The sequence below is a fragment of the Mustela putorius genome, unplaced genomic scaffold (genome assembly GCF_011764305.1).
Source record: "Mustela putorius furo isolate JIRA1106 unplaced genomic scaffold, ASM1176430v1.1 tig00000407_pilon_pilon_pilon, whole genome shotgun sequence".
Classification (NCBI taxonomy): domain Eukaryota; kingdom Metazoa; phylum Chordata; class Mammalia; order Carnivora; family Mustelidae; genus Mustela; species Mustela putorius.
In genome coordinates, this window is record NW_025421373.1 from 12,005,192 (window position 1) to 12,031,663 (window position 26,472).

The 26,472-nt window shown below is 35.5% G+C and overlaps 1 protein-coding gene across 7 annotated transcripts in view; it reads right to left on the reverse strand.

The window, feature by feature from the left end:
• Positions 1-26,472, reverse strand: part of RICTOR (RPTOR independent companion of MTOR complex 2) — a 129,471-nt gene that overhangs the window by 101,250 nt on the left and 1,749 nt on the right. Inside the window, exon 3 of one of the 7 annotated variants that reach the window (XM_045079492.1) lies at positions 20,303-20,344. The exons of 5 other annotated variants lie outside the window; for them this stretch is intronic. The gene's annotated coding sequence lies outside the window, so the exon portion shown is untranslated. Of the gene's footprint in view, positions 1-15,899; positions 20,345-26,472 lie in introns of all 7 variants that reach the window. One more of the 7 variants, XM_045079491.1, reaches the window with a different exon arrangement.

Genomic DNA, 26,472 nt, shown 5'->3' on the forward strand with positions numbered 1-26,472 from the left:
AGAACATCTCGGCTCCTTTCAGTTTGGCTATTGCGGACATTGCTGCTATGAACATTGGGATGCATGTGCCCCTTCTTTTCACTTACCTAGCCGTGCAACTGTTAGGTACTAGGATAGCTTTATGTTCAAGTTTTGAGGAACCTCCATACTGTTTTCCAGAGTGGCTGTACCATCTTGCATTCCCACCAACAGTATAAGATGGGTCCCCTTTCTCCAAATCCTCGTCAATATTTGTTGTTTCCTGTCATGTTAATTTTTGCCGTGTAAAGTGGTATCTCATTGTGGTTTTAATTTGTATTTCCCTGATGACTTAGTGATGTTGAACATTTTTTCATGTGTCTGTTAGCCATTTGTATGTCTTCTTTGGATAAGTGCCTGTTCATGTCTTCAGCCCATTTCTTGACTGGATTATTTGTTTTCTGGGTGTTGAGTTTGAGAAGTTCTTTATAGATCTTGGATACCAGCCCTTTATCCATAATGTCATTTGCAAATATGTTCTCCCCATCTATGGGCTGCCTCTTAGCTTTGTTGACTGTTTCCTTTGCTGTGCAGACGCTTTTTATCTTGATGAAGTCCCAAAAGTTCATTTTCGCTTTTGTTTCCTAGCCTTTAGAGACACGACTTAAAAGAAAGTGATGTGGCCAATGTTGAAGAGGTTACTGCCTATGTTCTCCTCCAGGACTTTGATGGATTCCTGTTTCACACTGAGGTCTTTCATCCATTTTGAGTCTATCTTTGTTTACGGCATAAGAAAATTCTCAGTGAGGAAAAAAAAAGAGCTTTTCCCTTAAGGTCAGAACACAAACGGATGCCCACTCTCGCCATTATTTTTCAACATACTACTAGAAGTCCTAGCCTCATTAGTCAGACAATGAAAAGAGATAAAAGGCATTCAAACAGGCAAGAAGAAGTCCAACTCTCTCGATGACATGACACTTTATGTGAAAAACCCAAAGACTCTACCCCCAAACTACTAGAACTCACACAGCAATTCAGCACCATGACAGGATACAAAATAAATGCACAGAAATCCGTTGTGTTTCTATACATAAAAAATGTGACTAAAGAAAGAGAAATTAGGGAATCAATTCCATTTACAATAGCACCAGAAATCATAAGATACCTAGGACTAAACCTAACCAAAGAGATAAAAGATCTATACTTTAGAAACTACAAAATACTCATAAAAGTAATGGAGGAAGACAAGAAAAGATGGAAAAACATTCCATGTTCATGGATTGGAAGAATAAATATTGTGAAAATGTCTATGATGCCCAGAGCAATCTACACTTTCAGTGCAATCCCTATCAAAATACCATCGACATTTTTCACAGAGCTGGAACAAACCATCCTAAAATTTGTATGGAACCAGAAAAGACCCCAAATTGCCAGAGGATTGTTGAAAAAGAAAACTAAAACTGCAGGCATTACAATGTCTAACTTCAAGCTATATTAAAAAGCTGTGATAATCAAGACAGCATGGTAATGGCACAAAAACAGGCACATAGATCAATGGAACACAATAGAGACCCCAGAAATGGACCCCTGACTCTATGGTCAACCAATCTTTGACAAATCAGGAAAGAATATCCAATGGAAAAAAGACAGTCTCTTCAATAAATGGTGCTGGGTAAATTTGGACAGCCACATGCAGAAGAATGAAACTGGGCCATTCTCTTGAGCATTCTTATACCACACTACTACAACATTATGTTTTTATATATTACTAAATTCTGAATCAGTGATTTGCAGGTATTACCATATTTAGCATTGTTTATGTTTTTATGGTTAAGTGAAATCATTTCTATACACCAAATAAGACAAAACTCACCTAAAATTATCAAAACAGAAACATACTGGTTAATCTGGAGTCCCATGCATCAAAGTAAAAAATGAGAAGTTAAGCTTTTTTATCAACATTCAACAATGATGATCATAATCGGGCAAAAAAACAGTAATGCACAATTAAATTGTGTAATACAAGTATAAACAGATCCTCTAATTACAAGTTTACTACTTGTTATTCCTCACATTTCACTTAGTCATGCATAAATAATTGCATTAACACCAATAATCAAAATCTAAAAGCATATTTACAAATTCTCTTTGAATTAACCTTCAAAAGCTATGAATTACTACAAATGAAACCATTATAATGCATTTCTTAGGTTACATCTTTCATGAACAGGATGTTTGAATATGATCCACTAATTGCTAATATTTTTATATTTATTTATGCATTTTGATAATACTTTTGAAACATATTCATTTTCCATATTTCCACTAAAGGACCATGATGCTTCATGTGAAAACCTGGGATCAGATAGGGTTAGGAATTCAAATATATTTATTTCAAAATGTAGTATTTACCACAGATGCACCATACCCAGAAGGGTTTGAGGCAGCACTGCATATTCAACCACAAGAATATTTTTTAGGTAAAAGATATGAGTAGACACACTGAGATAATACAAATGCTGGTCAGGTTTTTTTTGCCAAATGAATTTAGGTCAGGTTAGGTTTTCTCAGGTCAAGTTATTCATGAAAATAGTTTTCATGTTCAGAGTTCTTGGGTTTTCAAGTTGTGGGTAAGAGACTATAGGATTATACAATTAATACTACCAACATTCTAGACCTTGTACTCTTTTCTATAACAGTCACTGAAACTGTCTTTTTTTTCCATGTTCCCAGTGACACAAAATTATGAAAATACTGAGGTATAAATTTAGAGCTCTTTATTCAAGTTTGATAGTTTAGTAAGAAATAAACTACATCACTCCAGAAATAACTATTGGTTGTCCACACAGAGAATTTAACCATCAACAAAAAAATTTTCCCACTATTCAAAATAAAAACATGTCGTTTAGAATAAAAAACACTTAATAGTAAGAATGACTTCAAGCTTTCAGAGTAACTACCTGGCTACCAAAGTACATCTGAAATCTACCAACATGGGTACTACTTGAATGTGATCAGAAATGCCAAATGTGGGCGCCTGGGTGGCTCAGTGGTTTAAGCCGCTGCCTTCGGCTCAGGTCACGATCTCAGGGTCCTGGGATCAAGTCCCATATCGGGCTCTCTGCTCAGCAGGAAGCCTGCTTCCCTCTCTCTCTCTCTGCCTGCCTCTCTCTCCATCTACTTGTCATCTCTCTCTGTCAAATAAATAAATAAAATCTTTAAAAAAAAAAAAAAAAGAAATGCCAAATGTTGGGCCCTCCTACACCTACTGAATCTGACTCTTCATTAAAACAAAATCCTCAGGTGCTTCATTTGTACTTTTAGGCAGAAAAAATTTAATAGCAGGCCTAACTGCTTTTCCTTTAAAAGGTCTGCTCAATGGGTTAAGGGGTGCCTGGGTGGCTCAGTCAGTTAAGCGTCTGCTGCTGGCTAAGGTAATGATCCCAGGGTCCTAGGATCAAGCTCCACGTCAGGCTCTCTGCTCAGCAGAGAGTCTGCTTCTCTCTCTCCCTGTGCCCCTCTCCATCACTGATGCTCTCTCTCCTTCTCAAACAAATAAGTAAAATCTTTAAGTTGGGGGAAAAAAAAAAAAAGGGTCTACTTAACTTACAAGGTTGACCCTTGGCTGGAATCTAGAAACAAATCTGGGGGAGGGGTTCCACCACCCTATCTGATCAGAGTGGCTAACTGGGCCTAAACTATTTACACAAACAATATGGTTTATGCTGAATACCAGCTTTTCTTCTGTGAGAGTGGAAAATTGTTACCTGCCAGGTGAAAGGTATCTACTTGACAAATCCTCAATAAAAACCCTGGAGACAGATTCTAACAAAATCCCTGTTGCACAATATTTCACTTGTTCTCACAATCTGTTGCTGGAGAGGAATGACCCCACAGGAAGAAGACACTAGAAGCTTACACCTGGTTTCCCCCCATTTTACCAAATGTACCTTTTTCCCTAAGCTGATTTTGCTTTGTAATCTTTTGCCATAATGAGCCCTCAAAATTATCAAACCTGGGGTGATCTTGGGGCTCTCCAGTACAACATTAACGTTTGAGAAACACTACTCTAGAGCTTAAATGTAGGACTTAAAGACTATGGCTCATCCCTGGACAAGTGCAGGACAAGAAATCAATCTTGTACAGGGTGAATGGGTAGCTCAGTCATTTAAGCGTCTGCCTTTGGCTCAGGTCATGATCCAAAGTCCTGGGATTGAGTCCCTTGTCAGGCTCTCTAGTAGGCAGGGAATCTGCTCCCTCTGCCCCTCCCCCATTTGTGTGCATGCACGGTATGCATGCTCGAGCTTCTTCTCTCTCAAATAAATAAAATCTTTTTAAAAAAAAAAGAAAGAAGGAAATTAAGAAATCCATCTTGTACAAAATCAGACCTTGAGAAAAGACTACGCCCCCAGGAAAAAGTGTGAATTGGAAGCACATGCATCAGACAGATGTAGATAGACAAGAAGAGTACCTCTGGGTAAGTCTGAAAACAAAACTAATAAAGACTTCCTGAGATTTTGAAGCCACTGTACAAGGCTTTGGAACTTAGATGTATATACTCTTTTGCATGGTCCAAAAAATCCAACATGAGAATTTTAATTTAAAGTAGCCTCTTGCTGAATATAAGTCTCTTCAACAAATGTGTTGGGAAAATTAGAGAGCTACAGGTGAAGAACAAAAATGAACCACTTTTTTTCACCACATACTAAAATAAAGTAAAAATGGATTAAAGATCTAAATGTGATACCTGAAATCATAAAACTCCTTGAAAAGAGCACAGGCAGTAACATCTCTGACACTGGCCATAGCAATATTTTTGTAGATATATCTTCTGAGGCAAGGGAAATAAAAGCAAAATAAACTATTGGGACTACATCAAAATAAAATGTTTCTAGAGGCGTCTGGGTGTTGCAACTGGTTAAGCATCTGACTCTTGGGTAAGCTCAGATCACGATCCTGGGGTTGTGGATCAAGCCCCACATTGGACTCAGCATTCAGCATGGAGTCTGCTTAAGACTCTCCCTCCGTCCCTCCCTTCTCCCATTCTCTCTCTTTACATATATACAGAAAATAAATATTTTTTTAAAAGTGCTCCTATACAGTGAAGGAAACAATCAATATAGCTGAAAGGAACATACTGAATGGGAGAATATATTTGCAAATGGCATATCCAATAATGAGGTAGTGTCCAAAATAAATAAATGATACAACTCAACACCAAAAAAACAAATAATCCAATAAAAATAGAAGACATGAACAGTCATTTCTTTGAAGACACACACATTTTAAAAGATGCTCAAAATCACTTAGGGAACTGCAAATCAAAACTACAATGAGGTATCATCTCACACCTGTCAAAATGCATATAATCAGCAACATAAGAAAACAAGTGGTGGAAAGGATGTGAAGATGAAACCCTCTTACATTGTAAGTGGGAATGCAAACTGATGCATCCACTATGGAAAATAGTACAGCGGTTCCTCAAAAAAATTAAATATAGTACTACCCTATGATCCAGTAATCACACATTGGGTATTTACTCAGAAAATGCAAAAACACTAATTCAAAGGGACACATACACCCCTATGTTTATTGCAACATTATTTACAATAGCCAAACTATGGAAGCAGCCCAAGTACCCATCAATAAGTGAATGGAAGAAGATGTGGTGTGTGTGTGTGTGTGTGTGTGTGTGTGTGTATAATGGAATATATATGTATATATAATGGAATATTACTCAGCCGTAAAAAATGAATTTTTGCCATTTGCAACATGGATAGAGCTAGAAAGTATAATGCTAAGCTAAATAAGAGAAAGAAAAATAGTATGTGATCTCACTTATATGCAGAATTTATTTAAAAGATTTTATTTATTTATTTGACAGAGAGAGAACACAAGCAGGAGTGGTAGGCAGAGGGAGAGAGAGAAGCAGGTTCAATCCCAGGACCCTGGGGCTGTGACCTGAGCTGAAGGCAGATGCCCAACTGACTGAGCCACTCAGGCACCTCTTGTATGTAGAATTTAAGAAATAAAAGCAAACAAAGAAACAAGAGAGAGAGAGAGAAGAGAGACAGAGACAAACCAAGAAAGAGACTCTTGACTACAGAGAACAGACTGATGGTTGCCAGAGGGGAAGCTGGATGGGATGATGGTGATTAAAGAATACACTTACCATGAATAAAAAAATAAAATTTTTTAATTTTTAAAAAAAGTAGCCCCTGGTCTACCATACTCCCAAGCAGTAGAAAAAGCAAACTCAACCATCAACCAGCCCCCATAACCCACTCACCCAACCAGGAACCCACACTTAGCCTGGGTAATCTAACAAATTTAAAGTGCACAAGCAAAAATCACAAACACAGAAGGAAACATGAAAATAAGACATTATAAACAGAAACAATAAACAACAAAACAATCTACAAAGGCTTGAAATATTAGAGTTATCATATATATATATGTAAATAATAAAATAATAATGTTTTATATATCTAAGGCAGCGGGGGTTGGGAGGAGTAGGACCATATTAGCAAATTTGTTCCACAAAGGGTGAGACAGTAAGTATTTTAAGCTTTGAAGGCCATTTGATCTCTGTCACAACTACTTAACTCGGCAGCTACAGCATCAAAGCTGTCATGGACAATGCTCAGATGAGCATGGCTATGTCGTGCAGCGTTTGCAAGCTCTATCTGTGAGATTTGGAAGCTACAACTTAACAAACCTCCAATTCAAAGAAAAAGGACTGAAAATAAAAGATTCAAGAGAGCTCTTATTTAAAAAATTACAAACATCCAAGCATAATTTCTTTAAATAATTATCATGATTAAAATAAAAACTCAGTGAGGGGGGGATCAACCAAATAAACACAGCTACCAAGAGAATTAATAATTAACTGAAAGACACATCTGAAGTTTTATACAGAATGTGGCCCACAAGAAAAAGGAGATGAAATACATGAAAGAGCTTAAAAAAAAACAAGATAATGGGAAAGCCTAACATACATTTAATAAGAATTTCTAACGGAAAGAAAAATGCAGAAGATGTAATACTTAAAAAGTCAAATACTAAGAATTTTTTGAATTGTTCAAAGACATGAAATCAGTATGCCCAATAAATCCCAAAGTAGGATGTGAATAAACATTTAAACTTATTTTACTAAAAGTGTTTAAAACCGAAACAAAAATTGTTATTACAGAAAGAAGACAAATTGTCCAGAAATAAAAGCAATTTGATGGAGTTTGCTTTTTTTTTTAACATATTAAGAAATAAAAATAATCAAAAGTGTAAGAATCTTGTATGAATCCTAACTCAAAATGGTATCTGTTAAAGAAAAAGAAATCTATAAGACAGGAAAATCTGGACATTAGATGAAATAAAGAAATTACTGTTTAATTTACTTGTGTTAATGGTATTGTAGTTATAGATTTTAAAAGTCCTTATCCCTTAGAGATATATCCCTTAGAATCTTTATCCCTTAGTTACAGATTTTAAAACTCCCTATCCCTTAAAGATACAACTGATATTATCTACAAATGAATTATTAGATGCCTGGCATTTGTTTTAAAATTATTCATGAGGGCGCCTGGGTGGCTAAGTGGATTAAGCCTCTGCCTTCACTCAGGTCATGATCTCAGGGTCCTGGGATCGAACCCCACATCCAGCTCTCTGCTCGGCAGGGAGCCTGCTTCTCCCTCTCTCTCTGCCTGCCTCTCTGTCTAGTTGTGATCTCTCTATCAAATAAATAAATAAAATCTTAAAAAAAAATTATCCATGAGGTGGAGAGGAGGATAAACAGCTGAAATAAGATTTTCCTATATGTTTATAATAATTGAAGTAGGGTGAGCAATACATGAGGGTTCCTATACTTTTTTCTCTACTTAAGTCTATGTTTAATAATTTTCATAATACAGCATTTTTAATAAAAACTGATAATCCAAAGTGTTGACAAAAGTATGATTCTGGAGCAAGTCTTAGATATTGCTCCTATGAGGATATAGATACAGGAGATATACAGCCATATACAGATGTACAAATATATATAATATAACCAGTGATTCTACTATACCAAGTTATAACCTAGAGAAATTTAGGTAGGAGTACCACAATTCACAAATAAGACCATGTATAAAATCATCGTTTATAATTATTTATAGTAACAAGAAACTACCAATAACTCAAATGTCAATGATAGATTCAATATCTAAATGAAAGAAGCATCTAGCAACAGCAGCAGGAAAGTGAAATGAACAGAATCATATTTTGCCAAAGGTCAGGGAAGGCTAATAACTCCCTTCTTGGCCTCCTGATTTGTCAATCAAGTTTAGATAACCAACCAGTCTACATTTTCTGAATGACAAGTAACTAATTTTTAAAAGCAAGGTCTGATTTATCTTATAACCTCAACCTTGAAACTTCAGAAAACTTAACAGAATACTCTGGCTATCATATATAGTCAGTAATTAACTGAATAAATAAATGAATGAATACAGCATTTCCACTCATGGTCACAAAGAATTGTCATTAATGACAACTCAAACATCATTTGCTAACAAAATACTAAGGTGATTAGGGTTAGACACACATAGCACAATTTTAATGCAACCATCCTTTCTACAATGTTGGTTTTGTGGCTTTCTCCTATTGAATTCTGAAGTCTCATGTGATTCAAAGTGGATATAAAGTGAAAGGATTAATTCATTCACTTATTCATTCAATTAACATTGATTTAGTAACATGTGCCATGCACAGGTTTCTCCAGGGGCCTCGGTCCACTATCCACAGACCAATCAAGAGTTAGCTTTCTAAATAATCAGATAATGTCATCCCCTGCTTAACCTTCTAATTGCTTCTCTTTGCAAGCATACCACAGTCTCTAGTCTCACTCTCTCTTCTCCCTCTGGTTCATTGAGCACTAACCACTATTTGTTCTTATTTCTGGGCTTTTGTACCATGTTCTTTAACTAGGAAGAAGTAAGTAGACCTACCCCCCATATCTTCACTTTATGCCACCTCATCAGTCCTGAATCAAAAGTATCACTGCCTCTAAGAAGTTTTCTCTGACAATCCCAACTGCACACTATTCAGAGCATCAGTACTTAACTTTCTGTTTTCACGTGTTTATTGTCTGCATTCTCCCCCACTAGAATATAATCTCCTCACCGACAGAGACACAATCTTTTTCAACACTGAATCACCAAGAAAGGAATGGTAACCTGCATATAGCAAAGGTCTATAAATGTTTTTCAACTGTCCTGAAGAAGGCAGACATGAACAAATTATCACAAAGTTATAAGAAAGGTAACACAGAAAGTTTTATATACTATAAAAGCCCAAAGAAGGAAGATGCTGAACCTGCTGGGGATATTAAGATTAATTTATGTGGAAACCTACAATAAAGACTAGGAGAAGACAAAACTAGAATGGATAGAGTAGTTAAGAATCCAATGCTCTCATCCAGGAAAAATAAATGGGAGCCCAAATAAAGGCACAGTAGCAGAAATAAAAATAATTAGGATGCTTGGGTGGCTCAGTCTGCTGAGTGTTTACTCTTGGTTTTGGCTCAGGTCATGACCCTGAGATGGAGCCCCCGTCAGGGTCCACACTCAGTACAGACTCTGCCTAAGATTCTTTGCCCTTTCCCTCTCCCTCTCCCTCCCCTTCTGCTGCCCCCACCATGCACTCTCTCTAAATAAATAAAATATTAAAAAATAGTAATAAAAATAACAGATTTAACACTTTTCAGAGATAAAATCATTATCATCAGACTGGTAGCAAATTTGATGTGTAGAATAAGGACAAGGAATGAGGCCAGGATGTCTCCTGGGTTCCTGCTTTGGCCCCATTAAAGTACTGCTCTTAGCCCAGATGAAATATATAGAATGATTTTTAGAACAATAATTATTAAGTCTGAGATATAGACACGTTGATCTAAGTGACCATACGGTCAAGATGTTAAGTAAGCAATCTGGAACCCTCACACTAAAACATAAACATCACAGACATTTATTCCACCAATAAAAAAATAATCAAGTACATACAATGTGCTGGGGCTGTTCTAGGCACTGAGGATACAATGGTGAACACACAAAAAAGTGTTTGTCCTCATAAAACTTACATTCTTTGGATACAAACAATAAACAATACTGTAATAGCAATAGTGACAAGGACCATGGAAGAAAAAACAATATAAAAGAATGGAAAGTGAGGGAGATAAGGGCTACTTTAGATAGAACAATCACAAAAGGCCTCACTGATAAACTGACAGTTGAACAGAGAATTACACAAACTGAGGAAGGAAGCCTCCAAATATCGGGGGAAGAACAATTCAGACAGGATTTAAAGAGAGGTACAAAGGTTCTGGCTCTGAAAAAAGACTATAGGTAGGAATGAATGGCAAGGAGGCGGTTTTGCCAAATAAAGTGAGTAAGAGGAAAAGAGTTGGGCAATGAGATTATTGTAGAAGTAGCCAGGGACTAGATTACAATGGGAGTCATCACATATAGTGGCAGCGTATTTCTTAGAAAAATCATCTTGTCATACACATCCCAGTATTTAATACAGTGCTGAGAATATACGAGGTGCTCAATGAATTCTTTTCAAATTAGTAAGTGAATAAATCAATGAATTAATGAATCTCCATTATATATATTTTTTAATTTTTCTTTTTATTTTTTATAAACATATATTTTATACCCAGGGGTACAGGTCTGTGAATCGCCAGGTTTACACACTTCACAGCACTCACTCCTCACATACCCTCCCCAATGTCCATAACCACACTGCCCTCTCCCAACCCCCCTCCCCCCAGCGACCCTCAGTTTGTTTTGTGAGACCACGAGTCACTTATGGTTTGTCTCCCTCCTAATCCCATCTTGTTTCATTTATTCTTCTCCTGCCCCCTTAACACCCCATGTTCCATCTCCACTCCCTCATTATCAGGGAGATCATGATAGTTGTCTTTCTCCGATTGACTTACTTCGCTAAGCACGATACCCTCTAGTTCCATCCACATCGTGGCAAATGGCAAGATTTCATTTCTTTTGATGGCTGCATAGTATTCCATTGTGTATATATACCACCTCTTCTTTATCCATTCATCTGTTGATGGACATCTAGGTTCTTCCCATGGTGTGGCTATTGTAGACATTGCTGCTATAAACATTCGGGTGCACGTGCCCCTTAGGAAAACTATGTTTGTATCTTTAGGGTAAATACCCAGTAGTGCAATTGCTGGGTCATAGGGTAGTTCTATTTTCAACATTTTGAGGAAACTCCATGCTGTTTTCCAGAGTGGTTGCACCAGCTTGCATTCCCACCAACAGTGTAGGAGGGCTCCCCTTTCTCCACATCCTTGCCAGTATCTGTCATTTCCTGACTTGTCAATTTCAGCCATTCTGACTGGTGTGAGGTGATATCTCATTGTGGTTTTGATTTGTATTTCCCTGATGTCGAGTGATATGGAGCACTCTGTCATGTGTCTGTTGGCCATCTGGATGTCTTCTTTGCAGAAATGTCTGTTCATGTCCTCTGCCCATTTCTTGACTGGATTATTTGTTCTTTGGGTGTTGAGTTTGCTAAGCTCTTTATAGATTTTGGATACTAGCCCTTTATCTGATATGTCATTTGCAAATATCTTCTCCCATTTTGTCAGTTGTCTTTTGGTTTTGTTAACTGTTTCCTTTGCTGTGCAAAAGCTTTTGATCTTGATGAAATCCCAACAGTTCATTTTTCCCCTTGCTTTCCTTGCCTTTGGCGATGTTCCCAAGAAGATGTTGCTGTGGCTGAGGTCAAAGAGGTTGCTGCCTGTGTTCTCCTCAAGGATTTTGATGGATTCCTTTCTCACATTGAGGTCCTTCATCCATTTTGAGTCTCTTTCCGTGTGTAGTGTAAGGAAATGGTCCAATTTCATTTTTCTGCATATGGCTGTCCAATTTTCCCAACAGTATTTGTTTAAGAGGCTGTCTTTTTTCCATTGGACATTCTTTCCTGCTTTGTCGAAGATTAGTTGACCATAGAGTTGAGGGTCTATTTCTGGGCTCTCTATTCTGTTCCATTGATCTATGTGTCTGTTTTTGTACCAGTACCATACTGTCTTGATGATGACAGCTTTGCAATAGAGCCTAAAGTCTGGAATTGTGATGCCACCAACTTTGGCTTTCTTTTTCAATATTCCTTTGGCTATTCGAGGTCTTTTATGGTTCCATGTAAATTTTAGGATTATTTGTTCCACTTCTTTGAAAAAAATGGATGGTATTTTAATAGGAATTGCATTAAATGTGTAGATTGCTTTAGGTAGCACAGACATTTTCACAATATTTATTCTTCCAATCCAGGAGCATGGAACATTTTTCCATTTCTTTGTGTCTTCCTCAATTTCTTTCATGAGTACTTTATAGTTTTCTGCATATAGATTCTTAACCTCTTTCGTTAGGTTTATTCATAGGTATCTTAAATGATATGACTCCTTAATATCTCTTTCTTCTGTCATGTTGTTGGTATAGTCCATTATATTTGACCACAATTTATATTTGACCAGTTCCTGAACTCCAATTCATCCCCAAAGGAAAAATCAAACAGCAATTTAAAGGGCTGTATTATAAGCTTTAGCAATCTTCAAAAGCAGAATTTTTAAAATCTTTCTAACAGGGACATCACCACTAGAAAGTACATATCCTTTCCAAGGGGACTGCTTAAAGGAAACAGATATTCAAAGGATATAATTTCTAGACTGTCTGCTAAAACAACACATCATTCAATAAACCCTTCACAAAATAATCAAAATATCATTTTAGACCAACCTCTGATCAAGTTGGTCAGCCAAGAGTTTACTACTTCAGCACTATTCTAGGAAAAATCATTTAAAATAGTTGGGGGGAAATATGATGTATTGGTGTGTACAAGAGCAGTAAGTAATATAATCCCAAAAAACATGGTTCAAAATATAGATTTACTGCATTTTGTCATTCCTAATTAATACTATCAAACAAGCATTCACTCAAAATTCACCACTAAAACAAAGCATTTTTGATAGCTAATAATCCATACTCAATGAACTAAATAGTCTAGACTCAGAATCAGCAAGGATCTTCGAAGGTTATTACTATGTTCCCACCTTCAGGGAATTCCAAATTTATTGTTTCCCATATTCCCAGAATAGATACATGAACATTTGAAACATTCTGAATATTTAAAACAAAGTGAATACTAATATTTTTTAAAATATCAACATTTTAAAAATGCACTTCATCAGAAGTTTCTTTACCTTCAGTAGAGTGAATACTTGTTTCACTTTCACATTTACTCTTGCTCTTGCATACTGAAATAAGTAAAATGTTCTTTATTCTACTAATCTATGCTAAGCACATAGTGCTACGTTGCTTTCAAGTATTTAACCAATTTCCTATGCAATACTCAGTTCTAATTTCTTGGGGACAAGTACCAAGAGATGAGCAACGGAATCTTTTTCTATTAAAGCACCACCAACTCAGGGAGAAAGAAAAGCCCTAAAATCCAATGAAGAAGTAAAAGCAAAAACAAAAAACCTTTAACAATTAACATTTATTTCAAATTAAGGAACATAAAACATTATCAAGTACAGCAAAAGACAAATGTCCATTTCTATAGATGTCCTAGTATATTAAAGTCACAAGAAGAAAAACTAAAAATAGAGAAAGAAACAGAAACCAATGAGAGAAATTGAGAAATACAGGGAAAGAGACAAAAGCAATCACTTAAAGACACTTTATAACTATCAATGAAGTCTTCAGCATTCTCACTTAACCTCATAAAGTTCTACTATGTCTACTAAAAAAAATCAATTGCATTACTTTACGACTCTCTCATATGTTAAAAAATAAAGCAGGATTAGACAAGTGTTCTAATGGCCCCTTTTGAGCTCTTAAGAAAGAGAATCATAAAAGACATTTAAACATTTATGCTCCTTCAAGGAGAAGCATTTCTATTTTATACTCTAACAACTTTTCAACTTTGATTAATACTTAAAACTGTATGTTATAAATCTAAAATATTAACACACTGATATTTCTGTATCAGCATATCATTTTAAGTGAAGACCAAGAAATGTTTATCATCCTCCCTTTTTTTCCTATAGAAATACTAACCAATTTCAGTAATCATTCCACCAATTTTTTTAGGTCAACACAAAAACTTTTATTGGACTGGAATTCTAAATTTTTCCCATCTTCTTTCTAACCTGTAGCTTTGAGTTTATTGAGTTCTGATTATACTTTTTCTTTCTTCCTTTTTTTTTTTTAAAGATTTTATTTATTTATTTTGACAGAGAGAGATTATAAGTAGGCAGAGAAGCAAGCAGAGAGAGAGGGGGAAGCAGGCTCCCCACTGAGCAGAGCCCAACACGGGGCTCCATCCCAGGACCCTGAGACCATGACTTGAACCAAAGGCAGAGGCTCAACGCACCGAGCCACCCAGGAGCCCCTATACTTTTTCTTTAAACAATCATTAAGAAAAAAAAATTCACCTATCTAATGTATTGACTACCACCTATTAAAGCAAAAGATCAGACTAAAAGAGGCAAAAGACTAAGATATTCAGAAAAAGATTTATAGTTTTTAAATAAAGTTGGAATTAACGTCATTATTCCAAACTCTATCCACTCATTCAAATCCACTGCCCATTCAAAAGGAAAGACTATATCCATATCATCACATACCTAATAGATATAAACAGCCTTGGATTAAAATAACTTGAACTCTACATACAACATGGTGATTCAACATAACATTGGGCAAATGAAACCGGATAAAAAAGAGTACATACTGTATGAGTGTATCACAGAAAGTTCAAAAACAGGCCAAACTAATCTATAGTATTAGAAGTCAAAATAGTGGCATCTTTCGTGTGGGAAAGTAGTGCCTCGGAAGAGACAGAACAGGAGCTTCTGAGGTATTAGCAGCATTTTGATTCTTGATCCGGGTTCTGCTTATTCATGTGTTCAATTTATCTAAATTTATAGGACTATACAATTATGACAAACATTTTTTGGATCTGTTTTCTTTAAATAAAAAGTAACTGAACATTTACAGCTCTCTCACAACATTATGTATTTTAACATGTAAAAAGAGAAAAGCATCTAATATCTCCACAGTTTTCAAGGCCCTCAGTACCTTACCCCCACCTTACAATGAATCCAATATGAATACTAAAATTCTATATCTTATTATTCCTCTCTCAATAAAATGTTTAATGCCTTTATTTATGCTCAATTCCTCTTGACTTAACAACATCCTTTTCTTTCAAAGCTGTAACAATGCCCCACTTTCTTTTATTTTTTCCCAGCTCACACTTATCTTTCCCTTCTCTCATTTCTGTTGTTTTAAATGACCACTAAAGAACACCTAATATATATAGGTATTAGGTACAGATATGTGCCAAACTGTGGCAAAATTGTAATAAATAGTTTACATTTTATTCCCTCAAGTGTCATTTTGAGCAGAGATAAGAAAACGTGCTCAGAAAAGGCAACTTGTCCAAACTCAAAAAACTTCTAAGGGGCGCCTGGGTGGCTCAGTGGATTAAGCCGCTGCCTTCAGCTCGGCTCATAATCCCAGGGTCCTGGGATAGAGCCCCACATCAGGCTCTCTGCTCTGCAAGGAGCCTGCTTCCTCCTCTCTCTCTGCCTGCCTCTCGCCGACTTGTGATCTCTGTCAAAAAATAAATAAAATAAATCTTAAAAAAAAAAAAAAAAGACTTCTAAGAGGCAGCGTCAAGATTCAAATCCAGATTGGACTCTAAAGGCCATGCTTTCAGCTACAGAGAGAGTTAGACTATCTCTATTTTATGTAATTAGCATATTATTAATGTTATTTTGTCCATATTAGTCATATTTTGTACCTTAATATCTATCTTTATATAATCCTACAGTCCATGTTGTATACATAAATACTATCAAGTCATACCTCACCTACCTTGAGCTATATGCTATGAGGCCATGCTATCTGGAAAACAACCAGGAAATAAAAGTAAGCACACCAAAAAACAGCAATAAAGATTCAAAGTATGTATCCTCACCAAGTTTATTCACTACAGGTAACATATATTATTGACAGCAGGGGCCCTTAATTCTACATAATCACAACCTATTGATATTTATTTTCCATATAATATTACCAAGTCCAGTTATATGGTTTCTATTTTATAGCACAGTAAAAGTAAAAAAAGAACTGCTAAACATAGGAATAAGAGTTGCAAAGTAAAGTAATAGCTGAGTATAAGAAAATAGCACATAAGACCAAAAAGAGCAGTCCAATGTCACACAAGGTAGTAATAAATTGTTCTGCCCCCACCATCAACAAAATAATCGACATTCATGATGGCCCCAGCCAAAGAGAAAAGGTTAAAATGTAGTTGATATATTCTTCTTAACAAAGGAGAGAAATATGTAATAGTTATAGAAATAATTATATCAATAATGGCTAAAATGTATATTTCAGAGCTCAACCAGTAACTTTCTTCTTGAGGGCTCCAAATCAACATTATTATAATATACAGCATACTAATTTAATCGCTAATTATTCCAGCAATATGATTTATTTTCTACTGTACTTGTTTTTAGAAAGATTATAAAAAGTTAAGTGTATGGGTTTTAGAATCAAAAACAGTGAATGGGATCTGAATCCTACCTCTCTCTTCTACTGCCAGTATGACCTTGGGCTACTTGGGCTCCCTCTGGGCCCCACTTTCTTCACCAGTTATATAAGGATATTAAAACATATTTTCTACAAATGTAGGAAGACTAAATTAGATAATTTAAGTAATGTTTTTAACAGTTTCCAACATATACTGAAGTTCAAAATACGGTAACTGCTATTTTTTGTAATCAAAGACCATGTCTTAAACATCTAACAACCAGAACAATGCTGGACACATAAGCAGTACTCAGTAAGTAGTTGGGGACTGGCCTGTATGAGAAGAAAAGGTAAGACTCTCTAACAGCACACAGCAGTGTCCAACATGAGTAAACCTATTACTTTTATTTGTGAATATTTACAAAATAAAAATATGAAAGAACTAGGATCAATTACTGAAAATGATTTATTAAATTTTGGTTAATTTGATATAAGAATTTCATTTACAAACTTAGCTGCTCAGCAAAGAAACAACTTAGAATAAGCTACCTATCAATGAAAGGTTTGAGTGATGATGGATGACATCAAAGATTTGTTTTGAATGGGGGAGCTAATAAAATAATTTCTGAAGTTTCCAAATATGCTTAAAAATAAACATAATATGTAGATACACACATACCTCCCTCAATCCATTCATATTCAAAGTATCCTAAGTGAACATTTACTTGCGATATACTTATGTTAAAAATAACTATACTTATTCTCTACAGTACCTTTAATATAGAAACAATTACTGATGTAAGTAAAAAATTCTTCCTAGGATTCAAAAGTAAGTCTAAACTTTTTAAATAAAATAAAATAACTATCAAAAGAAACAGCAGCATAGTTAAAGGCAACACAACAGCTTATCCAAATTTCTTAATCTTCTTTTTTATCTCCTTTTAAACAATGATCAGCATGTTTTTAAATGTCTTCCATTTCGCTAGGTAAAACAATTATATTTCTGTATTCAAAACAATGGTGAAACATGAACACATCTCCCATGACAAAGGAGAAAAAGGTTACTGTAAGGTTCTTATTAAAATATACAAAGTGATATAAACATTTCTTAAGGCTATGCTAATCTAAAATTTAACTCATTAAAACGTTGTAAAAACTTCTGTTGAGAATTATCCTTACATGACATGAAATCTTATGTAAGAATCTGACCTGCTTTGTATCAAGTTATGGCATTCAACAATAACATTAGAAATCCCAAACTACATCAATAAAATAAAAACACAAGTTATTCTAAATAAAGCAGAAAATAGCTATTTGTATTCAAATATTCCATTATCATGATTTTATGCTAATCATATAATAGACACAATTAAAAATTTATCCACAATACATATAAATAAAACATTCCACAATATTCCACTAGCCACCTGGTCACAAACACAGAAACTGCCATAACTAAATGTTAAGAGTTCACAGCTCACCTACCTCCAACCACTGGAGTCTTCTCACTCTTTCTGCAACTCTATTCCCTTCAGTTTTTCTTTTTCTTTTTTCTTTTTTTTTTTTTTTTTCTTGGGGTAAGGGGGTTGTTGGTGGTGGTGGTGGTGTGGTGAACGTTAGGGAGTATATTATACAGAATTATGAGCAGAGAAAAAAACAGGGCAATTAAAAGTTTTAGTATATGAGGGATGAACATTAAGCATGGAAAGAATAAGCAATACTACCTTAAGATGTGATTTCTCGAAGTATGAGACTATGAGACTAGATAAATATATTTATGTGCACACATCTAAAAGCAGTTAAATACACTTTTATCTGGCAAGTTGCTCCTTCTTAGTAACTAAAAGTAAATTACTTGGCAGTCTTCTTTGTTTACAGCTTCTGTGTGTCTCTTCACTCTTTATTCGTTTTAAAAAACACATGAAATTACACTGGATTCTGAACAAGATCACTAAAATCCCTGCAAGTGGCAATTCAACTCTCATTTTGCCGCTTTAATAAAAGCAATAATTTCCCCAGTATACCATTTACCCAAATAACTAGAGGGCTGGGTAGGTTGTCTGGATTTAGCAATGAAACATTCCATGTTTTTCAGAATGATCTTAATTTCAAATATTCTATCTCACCATGAGGCCACGTGTTTAAATTCTGAGGTCAGCAAATATGGTCATTTCAGTGTGGAAAGTAAAAAAAACACTACCCATCTCATACATAATCTCTACTTCCAAATTACATAAATCTCGAAGTAAGTTTGATAACAAATTTATAAAGCCCTTTGAACATGCAGTATTAATGAAGGGGAAAGGAAACACATATACTACAAAACAATGGAAGAAAAAAAGTCATTTATACTTGGATTTGGAATAACAGCCAAGCATTTATATACTCATAGTCACAAGCACACAATTATTTCACAGTATGCCTAAAAGCTCTCAGTCCAGTACTGTACTACCTTTAAAGGCCAGAAAAGCCCGACTTTAGAGATATAATTAACTTTCAATAATTATGAGAATTATATAATCACCAACTTTTCCTCAACATTACCTTCAAGTATGGAATAATATGCTAGAAATGTTAGTTCACAAAATTAAGTTGCAATTTTTTAAGACACTGACCCAAAGTTCTACCTATTCAAATGCTACCGTTTAATGCAAAAAAGTCTGACAGTCTGACTGGTGTCAAGACTTCTATGAGGTCTTCCCTCTAAGCTATTCCTTACCTATCTCCTCCCATTTTTTGAATTTTCTGAATGCCTCCAGCTTTTGATTCCTTTATAAGGACAACTAACAGGTTCTTCAAATACTACTGTCTTATACTATGCCCTGATACAGGTATATCCCAACTATAATATAAACTTGAAACCAAGAATTGTGCCTTCCTGATTCATGGTAACACTTACTAACCCAATTATATATGGATCAAAAATATGCTGACTGGCATTAACAAACCACTATAAATTCTAATCTTCAAACCATTGGAGCAAAAAATGGCAAAGTAATTGACAGAGTTAAATTCTTGAAAAGGCAGGTAATTAAAAAACTGTCTTCTGTATTTCTTACAAAACTCAACTGAACTTCATAAATAGGATATGTTTGAAGTTCTGGCACACCCCAATTTTATATAAATTTCATCATTACCAGGTACGTTGCTTGGTTTATGCAATCTGCCTGGCTCAAAGACTTTGTAAAAGGGATTTTAAGAATGTACTTAAGTTTTCAGTTCTCTTTCCATCCTATGACTTGGGACATATGTTATATTTGTTTAGGTTTACACAATTATCATCATTTTAGTTTGGCATCTGTATAATTTTAGAAGTATATTCAGATAAAATTTTAAAGTAGCTATTCAGCTTTAACCTGGCCACACTAACAAAAAAGCACAGATAATACAAAACAATGGATGATCCAAAAAGCGTTAACAGTCAACTCTCAAATATTCGCATGTGGTTTACCTAATATACATTTTCACCTATCTATGTTTGCTATTCTAATAGTATTTGCTCAGGAAATAAAAATTGATGCTAATAATTCACATAAAAGAAAAGACACATCAATCTATTGTAGGGGAGGAAAGAATGTAAACTCTTCCCAAGCCACATACAAGTAATGCTATTTAAATTATGTAATTTAGCACTCTTCCGTCATTATTCACCTTTTTTAAGTGCAGGTAAATGAGAGTGGACTGTATTTAGCTTGGTGATAGTCAGAGATACAGACACACAGGCATGCAAACCATTCACTCACCCCACTGTGCTTTTCACAGCCCTATTTTCAGTAGCCTGAGACCTGGGAGGGGGAGGAGGCAGCAAGTCACTGCAGATGATCACTTAAAAGGAAATTGAGAGTTGACTATAATTTACATTTAAAGTGCTATGAAATACCATCACTCCTACATGTAATCATTACTGTTTATGGGAATACTTCTTACAGTGATTTAATAAGGCTGTAATGCTTTCTTTTTAACCTTTCAATATCCCAGAAACACGGAGATATCTGAGGATCACAAAGACAGCAGATGACAGTGCTACACGTGTAATGTAGTATGTATTTCAGAGATACAGGGAACTGAAGCCCAGAGAGATTAAATAGTATGCCAACATCATCCTTATATTAAGGAAGAGTAGAACGGAATTCTCCAAACACCAATTTCAATGCTACAGTCTCGCAGTCTCTTCAACCAAAACACCCCTCTTGTCTTCTGAGATCATAGTCTTGCTAGTTTTCTTCTCTTGGCCACCTTATTCTCATTTTTTGGTTCTTAGGCTATGCCACTCTCCTCAGCTTATCCTCTTAACATTTAAATCTTTCGCTTTCTCCATTTACATTCTTCCCTGTCTTCAGGCCCCATGCAGAGAACAATCAGATCACAAGTTTAGAACCAAGCCAGTATTTGCAGCTACCTTTTATATATGATTGACTTAATCGCCTGAAATTCAAAGTACAAAGCTTAACTCATTATCATCCCTCCAAAATGGATTTCTTCATTTCATAGCACCATCAATCTCAATGTCCCTCAGGACTGCAAACCTAAAATGTTCTTTCACTTCTACTCTCCTTAATGCTGTACTATTCCATTTCCCATCTCTCTCTCCATTCTGACCTTCAATAAAATGCTTCAATCATTATTATATCACAGATGCTGGGGAAGCTTAAGATACAGTAACGAAAAACAACAGGACAAAGAACGTAAGGCAAGGAGAAGTGATATTTTAAAAAAGGAACAAACAAAATGTAGAAAAGTAGAGGAGGAAGCAATCCCAGTAAATACTCACTTGGATGATTTCTAGACGTTGCAAGTAACCTAGACCTTAAAGAATTAGGACTTCAACAAAGAGTACTGAAAATGAAATTCTAGGCAGAGGAAACCACCTGCACGAGGTCAAGTAAATAGAAACCACATGCCATATGCAAGGAATAAATCATTTTTTCCAAAGCAGATTCTCAACTAGGGGTATAACACAATCTCCAAGGGGAAAGAACAAATATGGGGAGGTAAGTGCTTTGGACTTGCTAACTTTCCCCATCCCTGCTGAAAAGCGCTGTGTGTAAGGAAGGAAGAGAATGTCTTACACAAGTAAACTCTGCACAGGGGCTGACAGAATAGTATGTATGATCAAGACAGTACAGAAGATAATAATTCTGGGGGCGCCTGGGTGGCTCAGTAGGTTGAGCCTCTGCCTTAGGCTCAGGTCACGGTCTCCGGGTCCTGGGATCGAGCCCCGCATTTGCTCTCTGCTCAGCAGGGAGCCTGCTTCCCTTCCTCTCTCTCTCTCTCTCTCTCTCTCTCTCTGCCTGCCTCTCTGCCTACTTGTGATCTCTGTCTGTCAAATAAATAAATAAATAAAATCTTAAAAAAAAAAGAAAAAAAAAGAAGCTAATTCTGGAATAAATCATAAAAGGCCTTCAATGCCAAGTTAAGAAATATGGACTTTATTCTGTGAGCAACAACATGCCAGGGAAGTGTGAGTGTTCTGGGTTTTGTTTTTTTTTTTTTAATTTAAGGGAATGATAAGATCAGATCTACATTTCAGGATAATAATCCTGGCAATCACATAGCAGAGAAAGTGAAGAAAAGGTGACAGAAAAGATTTTACATCATCCAAATGAGATAATAAAGATGTGAACAAGACCAAGACAATGTTATAGGAAAGAACCCATCTCCTTAGGTATTTCACCGGCAATCTGAAGGAACACAGCACCTGAACAAAGATAATCTGTAGGTCTTTAGCTTGATTATTACAAAGGATGGTGTGGTAACTAGAAAGTTAAAAGAATATGCTTTGGGATGAAAAGTTTTATATATCAGGCCTTTAGATGAGTAGTAGACACATAATACTAATATATTTTGCAAGCTTAAAAGAAATTTAATTATCATAACTATCTCAGCACATGGATTTTTTTTTTTTTCCCAATTCATGGATTTTTGAAGCTCTCATTGTAAAGGCTGTTCAGAGACATAGCACCTAGCACCGTAGGAAAGAAGAGATCAAGGACAGAATCTTAAGGCTCACTTGCTTAAGTAGCTGGAAGACTAGTCAGGGAACACAGAAGGGGCAGCATGAGAGGCAGGAAAAGAAGCAGGAGAATATTTCACAGAAATCAAGTGACATAGTTGCAAGAATAGTAATAGTGTAGTGCCTACAAGTGCATGATCTGCATCACTCACTAATCCTATAACCCTGGCTGAATTACTTAACCTGAATTTCAGACCTTTAGAATTTTAAAGCCTATATCCTCAACTGTAAAATAGGGATAAAAAGAGTACCTCAGTTATTAAAGATTAAGTGAGATAACATATTTTAGAGCCTGGAACAAAACTATTAATACAGCAGTAGTTCTAAAATAGAATAGGGAACTTAAAGATGCCAATGAATTTTACATGAGATTACCAGCATCCTTTAAAAAACTATTTTCAGTACACAGGGAAAGCTGTGCTTAGAAGACTAGAGCGGTTAAAGAAGAAAGCTCTAGAATGAGGATGAACTATTCTTTCCATAGAGTCGATGGAAAAACAGATATTTTGTAATCTTTGTCTTTATCTTTCCACACCTCCCACTATCATCTGATGCCTGGTATAGTACTTGATCCATATGAAGGATATAACAAATGATGACTGAACATAAGAAAACTTCCAATAGGAAGGAAGAAATGAAGAAGAAAGAGATCTCAGTTCTACAAAGCATCTTAGAGGAAACAGTATTAAAAGCATAAAATTCTTTTCCAGGTTAGCCTTGAAAGGGAACAGAGATGCTTTATTCCCTGACTCAGGGAACCAGAAGATATATATGTATAAAATACCAAGGAGAGAAGACAGGCACACCCACCTGGCTGGCTCAGTAGGTAGAGCATGTGACTCTTGATCTGGGGTACTGAGTTCAAGACCCACACTGGGCACAAAGATTACTTTAAAAAATAAAGGGAAGGAGTTAAGGGAATTCACATTAGACAGCTTTGACCTTCTTAATAAAGTAAGTTCTCTGCACAGTGTAGTCAGTTTGAAATCTGAAGAAAACAAATTAGTTGATTACTCCATTTCAATATATATTGACCTTCATTTCTAACTCTAACATTCTAGTCTAGTTCACCACCATTTCTTGGATTACATCAATGGAGCTTCCTAGGCAGCTCCTTTTCCTGCTGACTTTTACCTTTCAGAAGGTGTGGTCCAGTCTCTTGGAACCCATGTTTCCTTTCCTTATGTCCACCACTATTCTTATGAGAAGTCAAACATTCTGTGAAGCCTTCTCTAATCCTCTACCCACCAAACAATTCATCACTTTCTCCTCTAGGTTATTTCTGGTCCTTGTACAGTTTGGTTACTTAATTTATCGTTCCATATTGCAATCGCTTAATCTGTTCCAGTAAATACCTAAAAGGGGGAATAACATCTTCCTTATCTTCATTCCTCCAGCACTTAATTCAGCATTTAGTAAATAACAAGCATTCAGTCAACATTTGTTTTGTCTAACTCAAGTCAGTAATCAAACAACATGAGTAATCTATCTGCTCACTAGAAAAAAATCAGAAAACAAAAAGCAGTATTCAAATCTGCATCACTCAGTTAACCTTCCTATCTTTCTAAGTATGAAACAGCAACTAAGACAGCCAATTTCTGTATTCTTTCTAACAGAAAAGTAAAAGAATTGGATAATCAAGAAATAAAACTCAATACTATTACATAAATTCTATTCTGAAAGATTTCAATACAGGTTTGTCCATGTCCTAAAAATTCACTTTGAACACAATGATTAAATTACTGTACAGTAAGAAGAACTTACACAGGAAGAATACCCTGTGTCTTTTCACGTTACTCAGTACCACAAATGTACTATGAGACTGATAAAAAAATAAAGCCAGGCTATCCTTGCAGTGGAAGTGACTAAGGGAAGCTTTTTGGTTTCAAAATAGATATTGGCATGCAAAACAGAGAGAGTATTTAAATTATATCAATAGCAACTATCAGGGACTTTCACAAAATTAAGTAGTTGTTTGAACAAAACTGAAAGCAGCAATCACCAGTAAGTTTACTGTGAGATCTACTGCAGTACTTCAGTAGATCACAGTTCCTAAACTAGATCAAAATTAGTCCACCAACTTAACTGAAGTACACTATGTATGAACCAACTACCAAAACCAAAGCACCTAGAACTCTCCTGGGCCTCAAGAAGTTTGCAAGGCTAGCCAAATCTTTATTACTAAGAAATTTCTGGAGTCAGAGAAAAATTCTAAGGTTCTATAAAGTAAAATACTACATTTTATCTCAAGTACATATGATACTCTTTGCTTAGACCTAATTTACTGGTAATCTCACAGAATATTCCTTTACAGTTGTTATATTCAAGAACTCGGGGCACCTGGGTGGCTCAGTGGGTTAAAGCCTCTGCCTTCGGCTCAGGTCATGATCCCAGGGTCCTGGGATCAAGCCACACATCCATCGGGCTCTCTGCTCAGCGGGGAGCCTGCTTCCTCCTCTCTCTCTGCCTGCTTCTCTGCCTACTTGTGATCTCTGTCTGTCAAATAAATAAGTAAAATCTTTAAAAAATAATTTAAAAAAAAAGAACTCTACTTCAGACAAGCTATACCCAATTAACAGTATGTCTCAAAAAAATGAAAGCCTCAATACCATAATTCCTTATTGTTTATAATGTTCAGAACAACTTTGAAATATTTTAAGTGCAATATAAATAATCACAACTGATTTCATAGTGTGGGAAAACAACTAACGTTTAGTTAACATCACTCACAAAAGTATCAGCTCCTGTACTGAGTATTTTAAGCATTAGTTCATTCACTTCTCACATTCTTAATAGCCCTTTGAAGTTATCTCTCTTTGAGTTGAAGAAAACAAGAGTTAAACAAGGTCAAATAACTTGCCCCACATCACCTATTAAGTATGCCCACTGAGATTAAAACCCAGAACTATTTGACTGTACAGTCTAATCTCTTTTCACTATACATTGAGGGTTCCTTTAGGAATTACAATGACCATGACCTCTGTTTAACAATGAACTCTGTGAGATAGCTACACAATGAATTTCTCAAAGGTTATATAAAAACAATTAAAATGAGATCAAACACTGCCTTCACATTAAAAACATGTAGTTTTGGTTACCCAAACTTTATCTAAAATGTACTGTAATTCAATCCACAAACAGCTGCCTTTCAGCAGCAACCAGACTGCCCAAGAGCTCAAAAACTATTACTAAAGAATAATTAATTCCTCATGAGGCTTCTTGAGGTTAGATCCACAGGACTTTAGATTCACAAACCTTTCAACAATGAAATGTCTGTCTGAATAGCAGTTCCTTGAACAACAGCTTCCCTATATAATAAATTATTTTTTATTCTCATATAGCTTCTCTTACTTGCATATGTCTTTTGCCATCAATTTCAATAGGCTGTGTATATTGCAAACTAAACTATATTTTATCAGGGCAAGTACAAATAGCATTTTTTGCTTGTTGCATTATTCTAAAAACATCTACTGACTATAATGTTCACAAAATGCTCAGGAACTATAACATTTTAAATAGTAAACATACACTTATCTGTGCACTTGAGTAAGTTTGAAGTAAATCAAAGGTATCCAAACAAATTTGTACATTTTTTTACAAACCAAAATTTTGATACCAACCACAGAAACTGCTACATACAGCTCAGCAAACTCAACCTAAAGCACAAATATAACATTTCTAGCACCACATCCAAGCAAACTTTTAAGGAGAAAATTAAGACAGAAGATAAGTTCTCTTTTCACCATCTAAATACATATGCCCATGAAGAAATTAAATCACTAATAAAGTACATCTGTTACAAAACACAAATGTTAATTTTGAACCCTGTGGGAATTTTGTTTTTGTTAGGAAATTTACTAGACTACCACATACATTTCATATAGATTTTTCGTGTGTGTG